General features: G+C 41.6%; 1 protein-coding gene and 1 long non-coding RNA gene across 3 annotated transcripts in view; one reads left to right on the top strand and one right to left on the bottom strand.

The window, feature by feature from the left end:
- The window catches only part of PDE7B (phosphodiesterase 7B), a 166,565-nt gene that overhangs the window by 71,615 nt on the left and 81,728 nt on the right, over positions 1-13,222 (bottom strand). The gene's annotated exons all lie outside the window — the stretch shown is intronic.
- Positions 1-13,222, top strand: part of LOC308583703 — a 58,698-nt gene that overhangs the window by 10,419 nt on the left and 35,057 nt on the right. Inside the window, exons 2-3 of the long non-coding RNA XR_014006362.1 lie at positions 10,993-11,139; positions 12,710-12,799. This is a non-coding gene — a long non-coding RNA (uncharacterized lncRNA). The remainder of the gene's footprint in view (positions 1-10,992; positions 11,140-12,709; positions 12,800-13,222) is intronic.

Raw genomic sequence — 13,222 nt, 5'->3', positions numbered from 1 at the left:
CATGTGAAAAGACCCCACCAAACAGCAGTAAAGTCAGCTATGTGGCTATTGCCTAACACATCACCAGATCTCCATGAATGGAAGCACTTTTTCGAATGTTGTCTGTGAACAGGAAGATATGAGTGGCTTCTGTGAGAAACCAGGAATATGAGCAGCTCACTTTTAAATACAAATAGGAGGAAAAATAACCCCTACTTTAGCATAATCATGGGAAGTCACATCTTTTTACACCACTTAGCCACTGATAACAATATTTTTTAAAACCAGGGACAGGGGGAAGCTTGAAATATCCAGACTCTCTGTATGAATATTGGACACTTTGAGAAGAAGCTCTGGTGAATTTGCCACTCAAGCCACTAGAAACTATGCTAAGAAGATCCTGGAATTAATGAGAAGATGCTTCTATGATTGTTAAATTATCAGGGCCATCTGAACAACACAACTACCATTTTATTCCTAACAAATAACTGTGCTCTGAGGTGAACTATGCAAGTATTTCACATCTAGTATCAAAGAATGAGCAATTATTATTCACATCACATTTTGAAATAGCTAAATTTTAAGGATTTCCACATATTTGTGAACTTGCTTATAATCTACCATGTGTCTGATGATAAAAGAAATATCTGCTGTGTATCTTGCCAATCTGTTGTAGTCTACTAGAAAGCCATCAATAACCTAGTGTGCTTGTGTTCATTTTAGTTTCTGTCTCCCTCATCCATTTCCCTTTGAAAGGAAAGGAAGGCTTTAAGTTGGCACCAAACTGTCTTTTTGGCTCTCAACTGCCTTGGCCTCCTGCCTCCCAACAGCTCTCCCACAACAAATTAGTCAGGACCCACAAAAGTTGTTAAAAATCCTTTGTCCTTCCACTCCAGTCATTTTCATTCCACTGTCCAGACACTATTCTTCAGTGATAACCTCCTGTTCTGCCATGTCAACAACTTAAATGATACCTCAGTCAGAGGTTTTGCCAAAGGTTCCATCAGAGTTTACCCACTGATACCTAAACAAATGAGCCCACTGTTACATATTCATTCTTTCTGTAACTCCAACACTGGGAACGGGAATCTCCTGGGTCTCATTGCAAAATGGTCAGTACATGCATGAGGACCTAGTGCTCAGATGGATAGATTAGAGAGAGAAGAAACATAAAAGTATAATAAAACCACCTACAATTGCTTATTATTTTCTAGAGTTATGTGTGGTTATTGCTAAAAAACCTATAATCATAGGCCTGAGTAATCTTGAAGAAAGATGGATGGGCTGAATATGCCTTTTAGATACAATTTTTGTCTTCTTCTGTGCCATAGTAGCAGCATATAAAGTGATTGACTGCAAACCAAAACACGAACTCTTACTTGTTTCATATAAGATGACGAGCACTTTGCCTCTGGCATTTTGGCACATGGTGTGAACCCTGGTTTAGCATTTTTTCCTAGAAAGCACTTTGCAGCAGGAGTAAATGTGGCATGAACATTGTAATAGTCAGAGCAAAGCAAATGAGGTACTTGTGTGCTTATTTGCTTGGAAATGAGATAAGATGTCCCCATGATATGATATCTTCATTGTGCTTTTGGATTTTGAAAACAGAAATGAGGCAATGAAAAACTCTGTTGAAGATAAAAACACATACAGATGAAGTTTTTAAATATTTGTGGACATGAAATCCCTAAATATGCAGAATAAACTTACTGCTTTCTCCAGTCGGCATATATTTAGAACACGAGAATTTCATTGCTGGGTCACACGGAGAGGTCCAGCTAGTCCTCACTTTTGTTTCCAACAGTGCTCAGCTCCAAGTCAAGTCTAGTTAATGACAGCAATCCCTTATAAAGGGGTCCCCAACCTTTTAGGGTCTGGGGGCACATCTGGAGAAATGGGGGGGCACATCACCGGAAAAATGTTGGAGGATATGGAGTCATTTGACCCCTGAGCCATCCGAAGGCAGCCTTGCATAGGGAAGTTTTCTTAATGTTTAATGTTTTATTATGTTTATATATATATTGGAAGCTGCCCAGAGTGGCTGGGGCAACCCAGTCAGATGAATGGGGTATAAATAGTAAAATTATTATTATGGGACGTCCCTATTTTCATCGGAAATGTTGGAGGGTATGCACAGATACCCTAGCAAAGAAAAAGAAGAAGACGACTAAGCAAAGTACTTAAACTTATCCTAAAACACAGACAAAAGAGCAAACAAACCAAAAGATGCCCAATTAAAAATAAAATACAAATATTTGTAGGGACAAAGGGGGTGTCTGAGAACACTGCAGTGCCTGTGAGCCCCCAACAGAGCTGTATCTGAACATACCCCCCCCCCAATTACAGCTACTACAGCCAAGTACAGCTAATTGTCATGGATGGACCTTTCCTTCATAAATATGAGCTGCTAGAAATTATCAGATAGTAAAAGCAATGTATCCTCTTCTGTTCATGTTTTGTTGCATGCAGTGCGTAGTGTAATGTGTAGTTTGCTCCTCAGGCAGGGTGGCTGAGAGCGACAGCCTGTGGCTGGAGACTAGACCCAGAAGTATACCAAGGCTGAAAATCTGCACGGGTGACAAGAGAAGAAAGTATACTAAGGCTGCAAAGCTAGCCCCAAATCCATGCTGCTGGAGCAGGTTATGATTGAGTGAATTTTGCCACCTCTTGGCTTCTATTTGTGATATGGAGCCTAAAAGCTGCTGCAGCAGCCATGAAAAGCACAGAAGAAGAAGCTATTACTGTATCAATAGCTAGCACAAGACCTGAAGCAGGCCATTACAGGGACCAGGCAAGAGTGAAGCAGGTTCATTTATCTGCTGCATCCTGTGCTTATCTATTCCCCAGAGAGAAATCTAATACATGCCCCTCTGCTGCAAAAGTCAGATTTGGTGGAGAATCTGCTGCTCACCCCTTCCCAGTTCTTCTCAGGATTGCTCTTCCTGGTGGGAATAAATCCCTAGTGATCAGTCACAACATGACTATGGCGTCTCTCTCTCTTCACAACTTCAGTTTAGGGTTGAATTCATACTGTACAACAAAGCTTCAAATTGCAGGATGTCAATAACATGAGGCAGTAAACCAGGGACTTTGGCCATTTGTAAACAACTGCCACTTGAAAGCCTCTTACTCTACCTTCCTCAGATACTACCGTGTGGTGTTTTTTTTAGAGCAGGTAAGAGCACACACATTCTGCTTCTGTTTACATTTTTTACAGGCTTTATGTCAGGCAAGATAACATTGGCAGCTGCTTCTTCCCTTATTTCAGGCTCTTTCAACCATAGGCAAGTTCATAGACTAAGATAATGTAATATGTAGGACTTAAATGATCCTTTTCCTTTGGCTAAGCACATTTTCTTCTCCCAGCTGAGTCACAGGTGCTGAAGAGGTGCTTCACATGGCATGGGCTTAGTCCTCCGTTTATTACATAATAACAACTAATACTTTGGAAATGTTCCTGCTCTTATATGCACTTTTATACAAAAGTATTAGTGTAGGAACTGTGCATTACCATCTGTAAAAATAAATGGAGTACCCTTTTTTGATGGAATACAACTATTGAAAAGTGTGGGATTGCTGAAGAGTACTGAAATGCCCAATGACTAGTTTAAGAAAACAGTATTAAACTGCCAGTCAACTGTAAGCAAAGGCCAGGATTTTGAAGCAAGGACACTATGTTCTCTGGAAAAAGCTCAAAATGAAAAGAGCTTCCCTTATCCTATCGCAAAACATGTTATAACTATTTGATCTAGGACTTAATCTCTTTAATTTATTCTACTTTACAGCAGGGTTTTTAGTTTTGCCATTTAAAGTTTGAGAAAAATGAAAGATGGATTGTTTTTTGTAGCATGTGCACTATCTCACTTTTCCATCTGGTAAAACAGGTTTCTTAGGGTTGGGGTGATTGGGTTTTAATCAAGGTTCAGTTAGGCAATTATAGACTCTGGACATAGTGGTCATTTGGGGGAAGTTCTTTGGATGGTAAGGTGTGTTACTTCACTTTGATACCATTGTGGCAAATTTTGATGCTCAGGAGCTCATCATATTCCCAGTGCTACACCAGCTGTGCTGATCTTTATAGACCCCAAAGAGCAGCAGCACATGACACAGTACACAATTTATTATCATAAGATGACAGATGGAACAGTGAGTTGGCAAATGGTGAAGCAGTGGCTGGACTTGGGCTTGGGTTCACATTCCTAATAAGCGATAAGGAATGATTTAGTAGTATGATCAGGGTGCTGAACATATTGCAGTTCTTGAAGTGCTGCTGTTTCACTACTTTACTTAATAAGCAACACTTTCACCATGAATTGCAATTGACAGGCATCATGATGGGTTGGACTTGTCTCACTGAACAAGCATAGAATGGCAAAATAATCTCCTGTACTGAAGAAACCACACCATGTTCTATTGTAGCTGTTTACTTATAGGATGAAGATATTAGATGCCCTGGCCAAGGAAAGCATTCACTAGTCACTTTCTAATCCATCAGAGCACCGGACAGGAGGGTCTAATAACATCCAATCGTAATAACACGCTGCATAAAATGCACTGGTTATGCATTTTTTGTGTTACCCTTGTTTTTATTATTTTATTATTTTTGTGTTACCCTTGTTTACTGATAATTACCACACTCCTGGGCTTTATAAGCATCACAATATCTACTACTATACTAGGCTATTGGATGTAAGCTGATGATGTCCTATTGACTTCAGTTTTCTTGGGCATGGCAGGTTTATGGCTCAGCTTGATATCATATTGTTACTGGAAGGCTCACAGTTTTAAGTCATACGCTGCGAGGAGCCCAAGAATGGCACACAGTGCAATGCTATCAGCTGCCAAGCAGAACGTGAATGATATTGCCATCTATCTCTTTTTACAAATAGGAAGTCAGTCATGACTCTTCATTTTCCAGCAGATTCTTAACTTTCCAGTACCATTATCTTTACAACAGTCTGGCTTCCTCTAGCCATACAGTACTTCTAAAATAAGCCTTTGCATGCATATGTCAGGAGTGCTCTGATGGTGTTTCCTGCTTGGCAGGGGGTTGGACTCGATGGCCCTTGTGGTCTCTTCCAACTCTATGATTCTATGTTTCTATGCTTTTACTGAAAAGGATGGAAACATTTTGGCTGCCGTTTCCCAGTTCCTTTAAAACAGAGCAGCTTAAAGCAGGATTTTCCAAACTGTGGCCCATGAGTTTCATTCAGGTGGTCCATGCAGAATAACGGGAGCATCTGCTGCTCTATCCTTCTTAGAACCTGCCCAGAAGGTAAGCAGGATGGGCAGGAAGTGACAGGTGGAGAAGACACTTGAAAGGAGTGGAAAAGATTGTCATCAAAGTTAATGGGAGGCTAGAATTAAGAAGTTTAACACTGATTCACAGTATTAAAAATTGTATTCTATGGAATTCTATTGTGTGTTCCGCTCTTCTCCCAGGCTGGGTAGGTAGAAAGGGTGGCTATTTTAGTGATGTATCAGTAGCATTTCTCCTCCTTTACTGCCACGTAATTTGTGTGGCGGATGGCTCATCCCAAATCTTGGGGAAATGATGAGGGAAATCATTTTATGGTGATTTTGTTTCAACAACTTCAAAAACCTCCTGCCTAGCAATAACCTGCCCTTAGTGCCTTGCATTGCTACATCAATTACAGAAAACTTACTGTTTCATTTTAACAGTGTACATTTTGAAACAGCTGAAGTACTGAAATGGCTGCTCTTTGACAGAACATAGATCCCATCACAGTACAGGGAAAGTAGACTGAAATAAAAGTCCAACAATGACGCTTTCTGCCCAAAGTCTTTTGAAATTAATTGTGGTGACATTTCTTTCCATAACACATATTAGATAGACTTCAAAGGCATATAGTTTGTTTTCTTACAGATGACAGCAAATGAAATTAGACAACCAGATTTATGCTGCTGCAATTCCTTCTGTCATTAAAAAAATGGAAATATGTTAATAATTAGAATCACATGGGTTTTAATTCTTCTGGCTCCTAAATACTAAAGCAGATGACATGTGCAATTCCCTAAAGAGTCCACTGAAGAAAATCTGCCACAACAGTAAATAGCCTACATAACAGAAGTATTGTGGGCCCACAGGCTTCTCGTCTTTATTTATCCACGTAACAATTTTTTTTAATCCACATAACATCACATAACTACTGGGTCCTGCTACAATCCTTTTGGGTGGGACCTTATGGTGCTATACATATGGAACTGGACCATCTGAAGAATTCATAAGTCTGTCTGAAGGCCTATCCAACCCATAATTCTGTTCCCATAGTGTCCAAGCAGATACCTGCGGGAAGCCCACAAGGAGGGCATTAATACAACTGTACTCTCTTGCTCACACACCCCAAGAGACTGGTTTTCAGAAGCATGATGCTTCTAGTATGAGAGATAATGTAATAGCCACAGGGCTGCTCCTGAACTTAAGAGGCTCTCAGTGTGGTCCTGCTGCTGTCAATTTCCCTTGCCAAACTACTGGACCCTCCGCCCCAATCCTCTTATTTGTGGCAGTAGTGCAACTAGTATCTTAACCACTACAGTGTGGTGTAGTGGTTAAGAGCGGTAGTCACGTAATCTGGGAAACCGGGTTCGTGTCTCCGCTCCTCCACATGAAGCTGCTGGGTGACCTTGGGCCAGTCACACTTCTGTGAAGTCTCTCAGCCCCACTCACCTCACAGAGTGTTTGTTGTGGGGGAGGAAGGGAAAGGAGAATGTTAGCCGCTTTGAGACTCCTGAAGGGGAGTGAAAGGCGGGATATCAAATCCAAACTCTTCTTCTTCTTCTTCCCTCCCTGGCTGCTTCCCTTGCCTATTCATCTGGACTCTTCCACAGCTGATAGGGTAGTGGAGAAAACAATCTCCTCAATTCACCCTTACAGTTCCTTGGTGCTCCTGAAAATGTGATCTGCGGGGCTGGGGGAACTTCTGGAACCCTCTGGAGGTGGTGGCGGGGCTTCGAGGAAAGGGAAAATCAGCAATTATTGCCTCATCTGCCTCACTTGCACCAGTGGGGACATCTTGTGCATGGAGCAAGAGATCCTCCTGGATCAGACTTGCTTCTGTGACCAGAAAAGCAAGTCTGGATCCAACCAGATGGATCTGAAGATGTTGCTGAGCTGAACCTATTCCTATAATTTCAGTAGCACAAGCCCATGCTTGTGCCATGGGAGTCTATTTTTTTTTTTTTTAAGAAGTGAAATAGCAGATTCTAACAATTTAGTTGAAGAAGCAGCCATGGAATTTGTCCAGTGCTAAACTATCTGCTCCTGGGACACAAACAACAACACTTCATAAGCTTTGGAGGCATTATTCATGTCTGTTTAGTTTTTTCATGGTTTTCATTACCGTCTCTTTAAAAACAAACACATAATGCAAACAATGAAGTACAATTTATGTCACTTTGTAGCCTTGCCTCCTTTCCACTGAGGAATTTGATAATTTGCCACAAGACAAAAAGCACAATCAAATAATCATTTGCGATTTAAATCTGTGGCATGAGGCATTCCCAGTAAGCCAATTGCTTCCTGTCAGAAAAATCCCTGTCCCAGTTTTGCCTTTGGGGAGACTCCAGGGAACACTCCTAACATTCTTTTGTTAATATTTATCTGCTTTTTAAAATTAGTGTTTATTAAATATTTCTTCATTATGGAACAAAGGTTAGCTATCTTAAAACAATAAACAATGAAATACAATAACATGAACAATGAAAATACTAAAATCAGTAGTAGCATAACTATTGGTAGGAAAACGAAACAAATCAGAAAACTTACATAACTCATAGAAAAAAGCTGTATCGGGTGACCTGTAAAAAGGTGTTAGCAGAAGCACTACAACAAGATTGGTGGAAGGAGATTTTGCCACCACCTTCTCTTTTGGCAGCTCCCCACTCTCAAAGCTTCTGAAGGCAGGTGGGCTTTCCTAAACAGGGATGGGCTGTGATGTGGGGGCATTGCCAAAAATCAGATGGAGACACCTTTAATGAATTGCAAAAAGGTCTTCTACTCATGGGCATTGTTAGGGGGTGGTATAGGAGGGTCAGGTGTTTTGTACCAAGCCCCAGAACTCCCACTCCTCCCCCCTTTAAAAACTATTGATTTTATTTACTTTTAAATGTTTTATTTAGGGATGCTATGCAGATTGAAAAGTGCTGGTGAGACCCCAGCCATCAGCCATCTTCAATCCACCCACAAGAGGCATCTATATAAAAAAATTAACACATGCCAATTTTGTCATACTCCTGTGTCGCAGCAACAACCCTGCTACTACTACTCCCCTTCCGTTGGCACTTCTCTGGATCGAAGCCATGGAATATATACCCTCACTTGTTAGTATAAGTGGCCATTATTAGTTCCATCCCCAGGGATCTAAGAACAACTCTTTGGAAGGACAGGATGCAATGTTTAGTGGATACACGTACTCAGAAACGCTAGGCACCATGTTATGTGCAAATCCCACCACTTCACATGTTAGAGTTTAAGACATGGGTAGGCAAACTAAGGCCCAGGGGCCGGATCCGGCCCAATCGCCTTCTAAATCCGGCCCGTGGATGGTCCAGGAATCAGCGTGTTTTTACATGAGTAGAATGTGTGCTTTTATTTAAAATGCATCTCTGGGTTATTTGTGGGGCATAGGAATTCATTCATTTTCCCCCTTCAAAATATAGTCTGGCCCCCCACAAGGTCTGAGGGACAGTGGACCGGCCCCCTGCTGAAAAAGTTTGCTGACCCCTAGTTTAAGAGGTTAACTTTGAAAGTTTCCGCATGTAAGATAGCCAGGATGAACAGAACAAATGCTCAGCATACATTGAGCAGAGAAGAGCAATGTGCAATTAGTGGGGTGCATGCATGTGTGTGCTTAAATTCAGTTTGGCCACTAATTGTTGGTCTGAGAACAGGGGTGTTACAAATGTATGTGTCCCTGTGATCATCTGTGAAATGCTGGGCAGGGGTGGGGGCTGGGTTATGGGAGAAGAATCTGCTTCACTGTGGAGCATAAGAAGACTCATGTCCTCCCCCATATAGTCATATTGTGGTCAGGTTATCCACGCAGGCACTGGAGACAGCCAGGCTAGATTATCTGACATAACACAGGACATCTGGCTTACTCAATACTTAACAACTGTAATTAATTGGCATCAATTCAGGAAATAGCAACAGTCATACAGTTTCGACACAGCATCTGTGGGGAAAAGCTTCTGCACAGTGTTCCCTCAGATCCCAATTCGTTTATCCAATACGTGTCTCCTTAAGTATTTCTAAAACAAAATTAATCTCTCTCAGATTATGCAAGGGCAGCCTTGCCAGTTGCGACTAAGCAACGCTAAACAAGGGGCAGCCCTTTTTCTGTGGTAGTAGTCTAGTGAAATGCTCCCTTCCTGGCACTATCTGGACTTGCATGGTTCTGATGAGCAGAAAGAGCAGGAGGTGAAGGATGGGGAGCCCAAGCTGTAAGGGAGCATTAGAAGGAAGACCAAGCAACTGCAGCAGAGGATAGGGGTAAGGGAGGGATCTGGTGGGCCCAGAACAAAGGGGAGCTGTAGTAAGCTCAACAACTGGGACCAAGGCTGGCTTATCCATAATGAAGCAATGCCTGCAAAGGGGCTCAGAGAGTCCTGAATTTAGCAAACTAACTTCCTCATGAGGCCAGCCTGGTGATGCTTCGCTGGGGGGGAGTCATTGAAGAAACAATGGTACTGATGACCAGTCATTAGCCCTTCATGGGAAGACCCTTGAAGCTGTGAAATGGGAGTTGCCAGGGTTTCAGGGGGCGTGATGTCACCAAAATTAAAAGTGCCTTTTGCAAGAGGCTTTTGAAGCAGAGGTTACCAGGGTGACACGGGGCAATGGTATGCCCTGCGGAGGACCTTAAGGTCCACAAATGACAACACTTTGGAGGTCCCAAGTTGCAAGGTGGTTAGATTGGTCTCAACTAGGTCCAGGGCCTATTCAGAATCGCAACTATGATTTAGAATCGAGCACAAGAAGGGGTGTGTGCTGAATTTTGTCTCCACACAGGGCACCACTGAAATTTGAGACTAAGATTCGCCACTGTTACGGGAGAAGCGACAAGAGACACTCTTGAGGTATAACAATCTGCACCCTCTCCACTGAAGGGTTCAAGTTGCAAATATGTGTAAATAAACCATATTTCATAAAAGCACTTGTGCCTTAATTTTCCAAAGGAAATGAAAACCCTGGTTTAGGGCCAAGGCCCCTGGAATCTCATGCACCTCTTGGCACATTCATTCAGAATGTTAGTCATTGATGCATTGACTGCAAATAACAGGAATCCCTCTCTGCTTGCCCAGCTCAAAAATATTCTACTCCACCCCTGGGACACACACACACACATACACACACACACACACACACACACACACACACACACACACACACACCCAAGCCAGCATTCTGTACTTAATGAGGATGCTCAGTCCTCATTGGCGTATTCTGAGCCTCCTCCTCACAGACACCCTTAGACTTCTCATTCTAAAGATTTCTGTCCTTCTGCAAACCTTGAGGTTCCCAAGCCTGCTGAAGATGTTCCATTTGTGTGTGTTGCCTTTTTGGTTGCATAAGGATTTACACTTGGATGAGTTTGCTAGTAGTAAAAAGACGAATGGTAGGTGATGAAAATAACAGGTATTTGTGCCAATTGACAACACACAAGAGCCCTGTTTTTCGTTTCTTTAGTTCGGAGCAGAATTTTGAACACAAATGTATTTTGACATATAAATCTGCCTGGCTTTCAACATTGGCAATTGGCCTTACATTCAATGGTGATGATTTATAACATTCTATTAATACGGTCAGAGCCATTCTGATTTTTCATCCTGAGTGAAGAGCCCTTTAGAAACTCTAGGGATTGTAAAATGCCGAGGCTACTGTTTTATTTCTGGGTCTTACAAACAAGAGCAGATCTCAGTTCTACTTTACAAGTTGCTTACCAGACAAAGCTGCATTTCTTACAGATACCGTGATCTGTTTTCATCCAGAGAAACAGTCTGGAAGGGCTTCTTCAGGCATAAAGGAAGTAGCATGCAATGATTTGGTATGTCAACACAAACGGGAGAAGATGAGCAGGAGCAGTTACTGTAGATTCTGTGTTAGAGATGAGAGAAGAAACCAAAAGCTTGACAAAGGTGAGTGATGACAAGTAAACAAGCAAACACCATGCATGAGAAGAAGTGTTCATCTTCAGAGTGAAAAGGGGAAATAATTTGAGATCTGGAACAAGGAAGCTTATTTCACAAACTAGAGGACGGGATAACTAAAATCTGCAATGTGAAGTTGGCAGGAGGGAAGTAGGGAGCCCAGAAAGAGAGGAATCTCTGCCTAAAAGAAGAAGTCAGGCTAGCAGCTATGGCTGTGTGATAGAAGAGCAAGTTAACAGAAGCAGAAGCAACAGCTTCAGAATTTGACAAACCTGTTGCTATGGCTACCTAGCCTACCAACCAACTTTGAGACAACCAGAACGTACTCAGAAATACAATTCATGCTGCGTACAAAGGGGACACTGCATATACTCACATTTACAGAAAAGTAGTTGGGGGAAAAGAGCTTGATATAAGATTATTACTACTATTATTATTATTAATGAAAGGCAAAAGCTTTGTTGCTGTTTTCTAGATTATAAGAGGGATAAGACTGTGGAGGATGAGAAGATTAAGATTAGCCAAGAGATTTTGCTTTTCAAGGCCAAACAGCAAATGGTACTTCTAAGTCAAGATGTGCAGAGCACTTTAATAGCTACAGCAATATGGGGATAGTGGAATACACTGCACAGGCAGGGTTATTTTTTTTAAATCGACAAAAACTTAAACTTGGGTTACCATGTTACTCTGACGGTAACTTGTTTTAAGTCTGTTTTAACACTGAAATTTAAACCCTGCTACCTGCTGATGAAGGACAGGTAATAAATCAGTTGTTGTCATCATTATTATTTGTCAGGGTTAAAAACAGATATATTAGCTTGAAGAATAATACAGGGGGGTACCCAATCAAAGTTAAATTAAAGCCTTGGGTTCCATTTTGTTAGTTCCACACTTTCAAGCCTACCTGCAGGAATCATGCAGTTCCTCCACCATCAATTGCTGTCCCGCCCCCCCCCCGCCCCCCGGCAGCTCTACTGTTTATTAGTAGTTCACTTACATCCTAAAACTTCTGCTCTAAATATGGCACTCAGAGAAGTTGACAAACATGTCAAAGGTTGACATTATCAATACCAGGAAAAAAAACTATAAACATTAAAATACTAAAATAATATTTTATAACTAAATCACACCAGAGCCCAGAAACAATGCCAGAAAAAAACACTCCCACACCAAGCCTTTTTGAGGTGCTGCTTAAATGAACCAAGTAAGGAGGAGTGCTGCATATTCCAGGGCAATCAGATTTGTGACACAAGACTATCTCCAAGACCACCTCCATCAACTTCAGCATTGAGAGTTAAGCAGTGGGCTGAGTGGTCCGCAAATAAAATTCCAATCCTGCTTATAGAATCAAGAGGTACCACTGTACACTCAGAATTAGACAATTGCTGGATGTGGCACCAGGTCACGGAGGATCATCTCAACAGGTCATGGCCATACCACTTCTTCACACACACACACACACCCCTACCTGGTTTTTGTGAATGCTACACAAAAGGAACTTGGTGGTCATAACCGGAAAATATTAATCCCAACACATTGTCTTTCAACAACATATCAGGTTGGTGTGCTCATCCAGGATCAAATCCAAGACATCAGAAATCTTTCTATTTACCAAGCTGGCATTTAAAAAGTAGCACCTGAAGATAAGGTAAGTCATGGTGCTTTTAGCTGCAGGGAGGACCAAGTTGCCTGACTTTCCTTTTCCCAGAAATGACCTTTCATTCAAAGAAGTATAGAAAAGTACAGAAGTATAGGAAGGTCTGGTTGGGCATGGTAGGAAGTGAGACTGTGATTTTGATGAAGTGAAGCTAGAGCTAAAATGAGCATAGAATGGAAGAAAATTTGCTACTGGGATAGGTTAGTTGGCTTAAATTTTTAAGGGCTCTACTACAGCTACTGCATTCATTATTAGAACCTGTGTTCCACATGCAATTTTTTTTAAAAAAAAATAATTAATTGCTTTTACAGTTGTACCTTGGTTTTCGAACAGCTTAGTTCTTGAATGTTTTGGCTCCTGAACACTGAAAAACCCGGAAGTGACTGTTCTGGTTTGTCAACTATTTTTAGAAGC

Source organism: Podarcis bocagei (assembly GCF_964188305.1).
Source record: "Podarcis bocagei genome assembly, chromosome: 3".
Lineage (NCBI taxonomy): Eukaryota > Metazoa > Chordata > Lepidosauria > Squamata > Lacertidae > Podarcis > Podarcis bocagei.
The sequence above is the reverse complement of the archived record's forward strand: the minus strand, read 5'-3'. Positions and strand labels throughout refer to the sequence as shown.